The sequence below is a fragment of the Macrotis lagotis genome, chromosome X (assembly GCF_037893015.1).
Source record: "Macrotis lagotis isolate mMagLag1 chromosome X, bilby.v1.9.chrom.fasta, whole genome shotgun sequence".
NCBI lineage: Eukaryota > Metazoa > Chordata > Mammalia > Peramelemorphia > Peramelidae > Macrotis > Macrotis lagotis.
Window position 1 is genome coordinate 191,339,109 of NC_133666.1, and position 12,174 is coordinate 191,351,282.

The following is a 12,174-nucleotide window of genomic DNA, read 5'->3' on the forward strand; positions in this document are numbered from 1 at the left end:
TGGGTGATTTGGGCTCAAATTGTTGTATTAGTACCTTCTGGAATCAGGAGGACCTGAGTTCAAATTTGACCTTAGACACTTGATAATTACCTAGTTGACTAATATCCAGGGTCATCTTCAGTTCTCCTTCTGATCCATATCTGGCCACTGGACCCAGATGGTTCCAGAGGAGAAAGTGAGGCCAATGATTTAGCATAACACTCTCCTCATTCAAATTCAGTTCACTTGCTTGTCATGGCATCACCTCCCTGATGTTCTGGCCTTCTTTGAGAATGAAGGACAAACAACATCATCAAATTTAAAGCCCTGTTTTCTCATTTGATCTTCATTTTAATCCTCTGTGAAAGTTGCTATGATTATTCCCCATTTTAAAGATGAGGAAAAAGAGACTAACAGTTTAATTAACTTGTCCAGGGTCACCTAATTAGTAACTGTCTGAGGCAGGATTTAGTCTTCTTGACTCCCAAGTCTCTTTCAGCCTTGGTTTTCTTTATTTGTAAAGGGGGAACCATGTGTCTCAGTAGATAAAGTAACAAACCTAGAGTCAAGAGATGCCTCCTCGTGAGTTAAAATCTGCCATTAGTTACTTATTAGTTGTGTGACCCTGGGCAAATCACTTAACCCTGCTTGCTTCAGTTTTCTCATCTGTAAAATGAGCTGGGGAAGGAAATAACTAACCACTCCAGTATCTCTGTCAAGAAAATCCCAAATGTGTCATAAAGAATCAGACACGATTGAAAAACTAAAACAAACAATTTAGTGGTAGACTACTATGTCACATTGCATCTTGACCATTACCTCTTCCTCCCATTGTCACAGCCCCCAAATAGAAAGAAAAGCTTTTTATTTTTTCAACTGATCAATCTACAAGCATTTATTAAGTGTTATTTGCATGTTTGGCACTGGGCATATAAATTCAAAGAATGAAATAATATTTATATTGAGATTTTATCTTCTATTATTAGGATATTTAGATATCTTGATGTTATTTTATGTTTATTTGTCTTGGTATTATCCTCTCTCTCTTGTAAGATGGCAAGCATTTTAAGGATAAGGGTAGGATTTAATTTTTCCTGTGTTTTTTTCCCCCCCGATAGCCCCTGGTACATAGTGTTATTATTATTGTTTTTCAGTTGTGTCAGACTCTTTGAGACCCCATTTGGGGCTTTCTTGGCAAAAATATTGCCATTTCCTTCTCCAGCTCATTTTACAGATGAGGAAACTGAGGTTAATGGGGTGAAAGGACTTGTCCAGGTTCACACAGCTAGTATGTGTCTGAGGACTGAGTTGAACATGGGTCTTCTGGATTCCAGGTCTGTTGCTTTATACACTGCATTACCTAGCTGTCCGCTAATATAGAAGCAGATACTTAATGTTTATTGATTGAATGATAAATATTGATAAGAAATTCTCTGCCAATTTATTTGTTGTCAAATACAACTTATTCAGACTAATCCTCAAAGAGGGTTTGGGAGAAAGTGGGGAAACAGAAGAGAGTTCCAACGTCACAGAAGGTTAGGACCAGACCAGCAACCTCTAGCATGATAGCTGACTTTCTATGAAGGTATTATTTTTGAACCACCTCAGGACATGCTGCTGCTTCTTGAAGCCAGCTTGACTCAGATGAAAGCCACTATGTAGAAGGTTACTCTAAAAGTTGTTCCCAGATCATTTGTATCCTTTAGATTTCACACTGGGATACTCTGAGACAGAATTTATAGAATGCTTCAATCACTTCCTTCCTTGCCTTATTTAAAAATGAAAGTATAGGAACAGGGCAGGTATCTAAAAATATCAGTAGAAACTTTTCCTTGGATACTTTCTTTTGAAACCCTATTAATAACTAGCTCCAGGTTTCCCAAAGCTCTGGGTTGCTTCAGTACCAAGTTACAATGCTGAAAATTCCTTACAGTGAAAGTAAAAATTTACAGCCAGTGTCTTCTTCAAGGACCTGGCTGCTAGGGTTGTAATTAAAATTTAATTAAGCAAACATTTATAAATTATTTATGATTGGTTGCACATTATTTATTATTATTATTATCATTATTATTATTATTATTTGAATAAGGCTAAATGCTGGGGATAAAAAAAGGAAAAAATACCCTAAAAGTCTCCATCCTTATGAAACTTCTAACTATGGGAATAAATCATGTACACCAACAAATATAGCAGAAAGAAAATTAAAGAGATGTAGAAGTACTAAGAGGTGAGGGCACCAAGGATCAGGGAAGGCTTTATGAGAAGGTGCCATTTGAGCAGGGCTCAAGGGAAGACAAAGAATGAAGGAATACCTTTTGATGGAATGCTGAATTTGGGAAATAGCTACCTGTGAGGTTGGGGTGCAATACTATTTTCATGCAGGAATCAGGTCTGGCTCCTCTCTTCCCTATTTTAGCCCCTCTCCTGGGGTAGTTAGGTAGCGCAGTGGATAGAGAGCGGAGGCTGGAGTCAGGAAGACCCGAGTTCAAATTTGACCTTGATACTTACTAGCTATGTGACTCTGGGGAAGCTACTTTACCCTGTTTGCCTCCCTTTCCATATGCATATATGTATATAAAATGACCTATTTCTGGGCTAGTGTGGGGGGGATGGAAGGAAAAAAAGAAAAAATAAATTCATATAACTATTATTTATTTTAAAGGAATAGAAGGTTGTTCATGATAGATTTGCAGTTTTAGGTACAATCATCTTTTTAAAAAAATTTTATTATGTTATAGAAATACTTGTTTTATTCCATAAATTAAAAATAAAATAAAATAACTCACATTTGTAGGATGCTTTAAGGTTTGTATATGTTTCTTTGTGAGTCTGCCAAAAACTTTTCTTCAGTATGTTCTCCCTTAATAATCTAGCAATTTTTTTCTAAACTCCATACTAACCTTCTAGATGAAACAACAGCAGATCGCTATGACTCATATCATTTTAATGATGCCAACAGATGGTGACATTTCATCAATAACCTCTATACTTATAACCTACAGATTATATCCTTTCTCCATCTGCTGGAGTCACTGGGCAGCCACTGCTACAAGCAAACAGCAGAAAATAATTGTCTATTTAGATGCAAGAAGGCTAAACATATCACTACCCTGTAAAAACAATTATCTCTAATGTCCTGTTCCCCAAAGCCTTTGAGATGGCTGCTCCTTCGATAGAAATGGAGGAAGGGAGGGGGGGAAAAAGTCATAGAACATGCAAACACACTGGCTACTTTCATTTCTTTCTGCCAGAGCTCTTTCTGAAGAGAAAAGAAGCCATGATTGGGAGGTGATGGCGTATAAAAAAGAGGAATTCAAATTAGGCTGGGGTGGCATGTATCTAATGAAATCTCACCCTGTTCTATGAAAGACAGTACACAAGTCATAGCTATCCAATTAGAGAATGTTAGAACTGTGAGGGAATGAATGAATAAGTAATTATTAAGCACTGTGATACAAATATAAATATTTGTATATAAATAAATAGGGATAAAATATAAAAAAGAGAATCCCTACTCTCAAAGCACTTCCATTCTAATTGAGGAAGACAACATATTTGGTGGAGAGAAATAATACCAAGATGGGTTTAAATCAGAATCATAATGGTGAATGCTTACTGATCAGAAACCCAGGGACCCAGAGCTGGAATGCCAGAGATGGAGCTGCCATGCAAGACAATATCATTAATATGGTTGAAGTGTATCAAATTCTTTATTTTTTTAATAGAGGGGGGAAACTGAGGACCAGAGAGAGGCAACACTATTTGCTCTAGGCCACCCAACTTATTAATGGGAAAGAGGGATTCAGTGTCCAAGTTACTTAGCTTCAGGTTCAGTGGTTTTTCCATTATAAAACATTGAAATATGCTTTGCTATTTCTAGGACTATATACTGAGTTCAGAGTTAAGTTTTCTTTGCATTATTCTTTGAAAAATGATTTATTATAAAATTAATATTGGCCATCAATATAACTAGTTAAGGACAGCTAGGTGGCACAGTGTTTAGAGTTGGAGTCAAGAAAACTCATTTCCCTGAGTTATAATCTGATCTCAGACCCACTGTGTGGCCCTGAGTAAGTTTCCTCATCCATAAAATGATTTGGAGAAGAAAAATGGTGAACTACTCTAATATCTTTGCCAAGAAAACCCCCAAATCAGTCAAAAAGAAGCAGAAATGACTAAACAACAAAAATAACTAGTTAAATTTGCTACCAAGAATAATTCAGAGGGTTCATGTAGGGTGGTGGTGGGAAATAAGATTGGAATCAAGTTATTATGGGTCTTGAATATCAGACTAAGGAGTCTAAACTTTGTTTACATTGTGGAGGAAGCAGGCATGGGATTAAAATTGGCCTGACCTCAAGAAAATTTATCCTATGACCTGGAAGGTGTTCAAATATATTATGTAACTTGACCAATATTTTGGGGGGACACTGAGGGAGTATGTACACTACTAAACTTCTCTGGGTCTTAGATTGCTTGACCCTAAAATGAGGGGGCTGGAACACATGGACTCCGACACTTTCTATCTTTAAATCTATGGCTGATCTTTTCCCTAAAATGATGTATATAGATAGTAGCCAATCAGTGGAACCCTTTCCTCTCCAGTAAAGAGGGAAGTCAAGAAGAAGAGATGCCACTCTATTTAATTGTTTAAAGCTGGATTGTACTACAGGAAGAAAACAAAGAAACTTCTTGGAAGTGGTTCAATTTCTCATTCCTTTCTGCTGTTGCTATGAAGGACATGGAGAAGTTTAGCAGTATGGAGAATAGATTTTTATAATCTCTTTTCCAACAGAGAATTAAAATAAAACTGGGAAGGCATCTTAAAATAGACTATGTCCAAGTTTAGTTTTATTGATCAGCAATAACAACTCATCTCCAGTTGCTGAGGAGCAATCTCAGAGGACCTTATAGCTGCCTATATGGCAGCTAAGGAGCCACTCTCTTTCATGTTGGAAGGCAGACTATTGAATTACTCACTTTTTTATCCCCACAAAGGGACCAACTAAATTCAGGATTCAGTAATATTGTGCTTTTTTCCCCAAAGAGGTTTGATATGGTGCTATAGGATTGATTAGGAGAATAAAAAAAGGTCAGCTGTTGAATTTAGTGTAAATAATTTCCCATTAGTTACCCTTTGATACAAACTTTCTGAGAACATTAAAATCAAGGGTCAATGTTCTCTTTAGTTTGCATTCCATTTGAAGGAAAAGGGTACTTTTTGCTTTTCTTATTTTAGTTGAATGCTTTTACTGCCAGTAACTTAAATCCACAAAAAGCTTCACTTTCTTTTCCTGCAATGGTCAGCTGCCTATTAGAATATTCATGAATTAATTTGTGTTTTGCTAAGATAGGGAGCTGAGCATGTGCTAATAAATATCCATGAAGATGAAAAATTCCATGAAGATGAATACCTGCTCTGCACATAGTGACCTGAGAAATTTTTCCAACTATAACCTTAAGTACTTAGTGTGGACTTAAGTGTAACTTAAGTACCTTGGTGATGATGAGGGAAACTTAAATGATGATGAGGAAAATCTCAACCTTCCTGTGTCTTAGTTTCCTCATCTGGAAAATGAAGAGGCTAAGCTATAGATCTCTGATCCCATGATCCCAAGTAGCCAGTATTCTCTCTGTTTTTTGGTTTTCTCCTCAAAGGAGGTAAAGTGGATAGTGAGATTTAGAGTCAAGAAGAATTGAATTCAAATCCTGTCTTGGACACTTTCTGTTGATGGGATTCTGCACAAGACACTTTTCCTCTGTAAAATGAGTATGTTGGACTCAGTTGGTCTCTAAGGTTTCTTCTAGTAAGTCTACAATCTTATAATCTTTTTCTTTTTTCTTGTTTGATTTTTGCAAGGCAATGGGTTTAATTGACTTGCCCAAAGTCACACAGCTAATAAGTGTCAACTGTTCGAGCCTGAATTTGAATTGAAGCCCTCCTGACTCCAGGACTGGTACTGTATCCCCTACAGCACCTAGCTGCCCTCCTATAATCTTAACTGTCAACTCTTCTATTAACTCCTTATAATCACTTCAGCCTTATAGAAATACAAAGAACATATTAAACATTAAATTCTTACTGCTTTGGGAGGGATTGGAAATTCAGAGAGAAGCCAACTTACTATGGTGAGTAGTAATAATGATAACGATAACACTTATATAGTGCTATGTGCTAGACCATGATAAATGTTTTACAATTATTATTTCATTTGATTCTCTCAACAAACTTGGAAGGTAAATATTAAGAAAAGAAGATCCTGATCTACTAAATGAAGAATTATAGTGGAAGTTTAAAATCTGTAAAGGAAGCTATGTGAGACTAGCTCAAAGCCCTATTTCTCACTAGCAGGGAATTTGAATCCTCAGTTTTCCAGCAGGCTATTCTGCCCTTTATTAGTGTGAATCAGCATCAAGCTTCAGGTTTAGATTCCTCATTCCTTTCCTCCCAAGCCTTGTCCTGTTTGACACAGATAAGATTTAGAACTGACCAGTTTCTACCTCCCTCCTTGATTATCCTTCATTTTGTGATTTATCTCCCCTTAATAAAACTAGCTCTCTTTACTGTCTTATTGTGAGCTCCATGTTTTTCTTTTATTTTGATTATTGATCTTCTGCACCTTACTAGGTATGTATTAAGACAAACTAGAATTAAAATGTTCAGATGAACTTGGAGGATCAGTGGAAGGAAATGGGAATTTAAACTCGGAAGAATACGTAAGAAGGACATTAGATCTGTCTTCAATTGTTTGAAAGACCGTATATCACACATGGAAAAGGTATTCGTATGCTTCATATTTTAAAAATCAGTTTCACAAATATAACATGGGGTAGGCATAGAAAATAAATTGACTGAAAATGATGTAGGAGCTTTTGATGTGAATGTAAACTCCAAATGATCTAGTACTCTGAAGAAGTAATCCAATAATCTAATGATAATCTTGATCTGCCTTAATAGAGGCACCTGTTCTAGGAATAAGGGCTGATAGTACATCTGTTCTCTGTCCTAGTAAGATCACCTTGGGAATATTCAACCTGGGAGCAATAGTTTAGGAAAAACAGCTAATCTGGAGAGTAATTCAGACAAGGGAATCCTGGATCATGAAGGGTATTGAGTCCATAACATATGAAGATTGACTGACGGAACTGGAGAAGAAGAGACTCATGTGGGACATGATAACTCTCTTCTTTCCTTGGTCCAGGGTCTAGAAAGTCAGCTCTTTGAAATTTGGAACACCTGAGTTAAATTCTTTCTCTGAAATAGACCTTCTGTTTGACTATGAGCCCAGTCACTAACTTTTCCCATGGCCCATGGATTCTTTAGGACTATAAGATACAATTAATTTCTTTTTTTTTTAGGTATTTTGAAAGGCAAATGGGGTTAAGTGGCTTACCCAAGGCCACACAGCTAGGTAATTATTAAGTGTCTGAGATCAGATTTGAACCCATTGAACCCAGGTCCTCCTGACTCCAAGGCCGGTGCTTTATCCACTTAGCCACCCACAATTGATTTCTTATAGAAATCAAATTATAGATCTGAACCTCACAAGATTGTGTATGGCTTCTCTTGGTTTAGAAAACCTTTAGAAGAAATTATTTGGATGGCTCATTTGTCATAAAAATGTAGTCTGATAAGATTTACACTGAAGCTATCTTTATTCCTTCATCACAAAATATAATCTACTTCCATAAATGATTCAAGATTGTAAAAAAAAACCAAACAGAAGCAGAAGGATAGAAAAATAGATGTCCCAGGAACTAGGAACTAGTTAATTACTACATCTGGGCCCTGAATTCAGTGCTGAATCTCCCAGCAGCTTAAGCCACACTAGGGAAACCAGAGGGGAGAATAATGGATTTAGAATCAGAAATTGTGGGTTTATGTCTTGGTTCTGACATTATGGGTAGTGTGTGACCATAGTGAATTACTGCCCCCTCTAAATCTATTTCTTAAACCTATAAAATGTGTGTGGGGGGGAAGTGAAATTACCCCATTTATCTCAGGATTTTTATGAGGATTGAGAGAACAAGTCCTTAGAAGACTTTAAAAACTCTACAAATGAAATTTTCATTACCCTGATTAATATTATTTTTGTAACTATCAGCTTTGAGATTTTTTTTCCTTAAAAAAACCCCACCAGCTGGTAGGAATCACCTTCCTTTGCCCTTTCCTATCACTTCCATCAATGACAAGGAGTCCTGGGACAGAAATGAGGAAGGCGTGGGTAGGTAGTTGAGAAGTGAAGAATAGGTGTTAATAAAACTTCACTGAACACAAAAAGCTGGGAAATATGTTGCAAACTGAGACTGTTAGCACTTAGTTACTCATTGCATCTCTGCCCCCAGATGAGTGGAGAACTTCTGAACAGTTTGGTTGAAGAGGAGGTGGCAACTAATTATTCTTCCTTAATATTTCCATTAGTAGCTGATCTAATCAATGCAGCTTCAACAGTGAAGCTTGCAACCCATCCAAACTTGCCCATCTGGGATAGCTCTTGTCTATATCCTTCTATAAATCTACCATAGAGACCATCTAAATCTTTTTGGCACTGTAGAGATGCCAATGGAACACCTGGGTCACTCCTAGGTTGACCTTAATGACTAAAATCAAGATTCGGGATTCTGTGGCCAGGCAAGTGAGCTAAGACCCAAGGAACATTTGCATAAGTTTGATCTAATCCTTTACAATAATGAAACTTCTGCTACATTTATGTCTAGGAAAAACTGAAAAAAAAGAGACAAAAATTGTCAGACAATTATTTTCTACATTCAGAGTAAAAATTTTTTTATCAGAGCAGAATTTTTTTCCAAGAGGATCAAGGCAAGAATATATTCAATAAGCCATCATCTTTAAACAAAGGATTGTTACTCCTACTCTCTGCTGATTTAAAATACATCATCCTTGATATAGATTAACTATTTTACTTTTCTAACTAAGTTTCCTTGGGAACTAGTGAAGAGAGTGTATGTTTGCATTTATACATGTGCCCAACTGAGGATCTTGGAAGGAATAGAAGCTAGGTTATCTTGAAAATGAAGTCAATCTAGTGGCATAAACTCATCTAAAAATGTATAATCAAATTCTTCCTTGATGTCTGAATTTTTGCAAAATGTGGTCTGTATCTACTAAAAATAATATCAGTTGCCCTTCCCACCCTGGTCCTCAGGTACTTTTACATATGACTAGCTCTGACAACAACCCTGTGAGATAGATTGTTATAAAATATGACCATTTTATAGATAAGAAAACCTGACTCTCAGATTAAGGAACTTTCCCAAGATTACACAAAAATCAACACCAAAGGCCTATATTCTTTCCATTTTTTATCATGATGTGTCTTTCAGAAAAAAGAAAGTTCCTATCTCTTTTCACTCCTAGGAGAAGTGAAAAATTATGCAGAATGGGGCAAAAATGATAAAATACATAGTAGCCATAGATAAAGTTGGGAGCTCCTTGAGACAATCTAACCCACCCCTTCTGTTCCCTCCCTTCAGATGACGAGAAGGATCTGAGGAGTTTAAATGATTCTCCCAAAGTCACATATTTATGATAATCCTCAGAGAGGAAATTTAAACGGAGATCATCTGATTCCAGAGGCAATGAGTGTACTTGCTTGGTTTGGGGGATAACAAAGAGAGAAATAGTCGGGATGAAAGAGGAGTTTTCCACAAAACAACTGAAAGAAAAGTGTATATAAAGGTTCCACATCTTCTTTTCTGTTATGTAAGTGAATCAAAGAGCTTTTTAAACAAGATAAAAATCTCATTAGATTGCTTATGAGGGGATATAAGTATATTTTGGGGGAAGACACTGAACAGTGAGAGAAACACAGATCTAGAAGTTTGGTTTTAGGTATCATTCTTTTCAACTATTTTTAGTTTTTACATCACTTTAATTTCTCCATTTTAAAAATTCCTCTTCCTTTCCTACCTATTGAAATCCATTTTGTAGCAAGAAATGAAAAAAAAATGAAAAAAGTAGTACATAATATTGTGAACCCTACAATGTTATATTTTACATAGAATGAACATTGTAAGATTTGGTACCTCTAATAGGCAAAATATAGACTAATATAGAGTCATGTCATGGTACAGGATAAGACTTCAAAATGAAGAACAAATATCTGAAGACTCCTCTTTAGCATTCATTCCACCAGCATGATTGACATTTTGCAAACTTAAAATATGAAAGTAGGACACATAAGATCAGTTTGCCTAATGATATTATATTTGCTGATCTGTTTTTTTCGGATCTCTCTTTTTCTTCTAAGCCCAAAGAAACTTCTTGTTGTGCTCAAGAAATGGAAGGTTTCAAAAATTCGTAATAGGTGAATAAAGAATGGATACTATATTGCATTTGACATTGGGACAGGAAAGAAGCACTGGGAAAGTTTATGGCCAATGGTTTGGCAGACCCAAAAGACATCAGTTCAAATACTGTATCTGTCACCAGGGGTTAACACATTTCATTTTGACACCTAAACTAGTATTCATGGAATTGGTCAAGAAGATTATGTAGTAAGTAATTAGTTTTATTTTTTATAATTTTAGGTTTTAATTATCTTGTTTTTATATCATGTTTTAATTTCCTAAGAAGTCTCCCTTCCCTACCTATAAAGCATCCTTTGTAACAAGAAATTTTTAAAAAATGAAAAAAAAGTTCAGCAAAATTAACTATAAAATCATATACTGTTCTACAACCGCAGTTGAATTTTGAAGACAATGAAGATGTTGCTAAGGATAAGATCTGGACCTGTGATTTCACTGAGAAAGGGAATTCCCAGGAGAGGGAATTCTTTGCAATTGAATCTTAGAATTGCCTAGGCAGTGTTGTTTAACTCAAAGAGAAGCTGAACCTGAAGGCCACATATTGACTTAGAAAACCACTAATTAACATAGTCTATGTTGTCCTGTATTTAATTAATTTTGTTAAACATTTCCCAATTAAATTTTAATCTGGTTCCAGAAACACTTGGGAATTTTATAGGAATTCCACACCTCTGGCACTAGTTGGTTAAGTGACTGGCCCAGTGTTACTCAGCAGATCTGTCTATGCTTGAACCTAAGTCTTCCAGGTCCGCTCTCATCAACTACTGTCTGTCTTACTAAGGATATTTTTGATTAAATTTACTGCTTGATATTCCTATTGGCCAAAGGTAAGACATTCTCATTTTATTGAGGGGGACTTATCATGGGATTAAAGCTGGGAGATCTTGAGGCAATCTAACCTACCCCTTCTGCTCCCTCATATTTTTCAGATGAGGAGAAAGATCTGAGGAGCTTTTTCTTTTTTAAAAAAGAGTCACAGGTTCAGGGTTTAGGAAAAAGCATCCTGCTTTCTGTTTTCTTTCTTTCTTTCTCTCTACCTCCCCCCACCCCACAAAATCTGTGATTTCTTTGTTTTCCTGATGAGGATACCCCTTTCCCCCACAAACCAGCAAGATATAAATTCTCCAACATATAATATTAGATAGCTAACAGGGAGGCATTGAGAGTTTAAGTGATTTGGTTTAAAACCCTACAACAACAGTGGGTTTAAATTAGGAACAGATTTTGAATGCAGGTTTTCTTGATTCATTATCTCTTCTAGGACAAAAGACCAACAACAACACTAAGAAGAAGTTTGTCTTCCTTATAACACATTGGTAAAAATTCTTTGAGATTCTATTTTGGCTGTGCATTTGTCCTCCTCTGAGCTTCATCTGTACAATAATGGGATTGGACTAGAAAAGAAGTTCTTTTAAAAAATTTATCAAGTCATTGCTAATTACTGTGTACAATATTTTTCTGTTTCTACTCATTTGGTTTTACATCAGTTCGTTTAAATCTTTCCAGGTTTTTCTGAAATCTGCTTGTTCACTATTTCTAATATTCCATTACAATCTTCTACCACAACCTGTAAAACAGGGTTCCTAACTTTTTATTTTTTTGTTTCATGGACTTCTCTGTTGGTTTAGTAAAGTCTGTGGACACCTTGTTATGATATTTTAAAAATGAATTAAATACCTAGTTTGATAAAGTAAACCAATTACAATAAACTATACAGAATTATAACAAAATACTTTTGAAAAACCTGTAAGCTCTAAGTTAAGAACATTCTCTTTGTCTCTGCCTCTCTTTCTTTGAAGCTTACTTTTAGATATAACCCTTTGATTCATAGGAATTTTTTGGCAGATCTTAGGAACACTGTTGTCA

General features: G+C 35.9%; 1 protein-coding gene and 1 long non-coding RNA gene across 13 annotated transcripts in view; one reads left to right on the plus strand and one right to left on the minus strand.

The window, feature by feature from the left end:
* The window catches only part of LOC141496939 (uncharacterized), a 55,654-nt gene extending 45,166 nt beyond the window's left edge, over nucleotides 1–10,488 (plus strand). For 3 of the 4 annotated variants that reach the window (XR_012471202.1, XR_012471203.1, XR_012471200.1), the window contains 3 exons: nucleotides 5,840–6,758; nucleotides 9,475–9,703; nucleotides 10,251–10,488. This is a non-coding gene — a long non-coding RNA (uncharacterized LOC141496939). The remainder of the gene's footprint in view (nucleotides 1–5,839; nucleotides 6,759–9,474; nucleotides 9,704–10,250) is intronic. The other variant, XR_012471201.1, reaches the window with a different exon arrangement.
* SLC24A2 (solute carrier family 24 member 2) overlaps nucleotides 1–12,174 on the minus strand; it is a 305,116-nt gene that overhangs the window by 56,032 nt on the left and 236,910 nt on the right. The window lies entirely within an intron of this gene.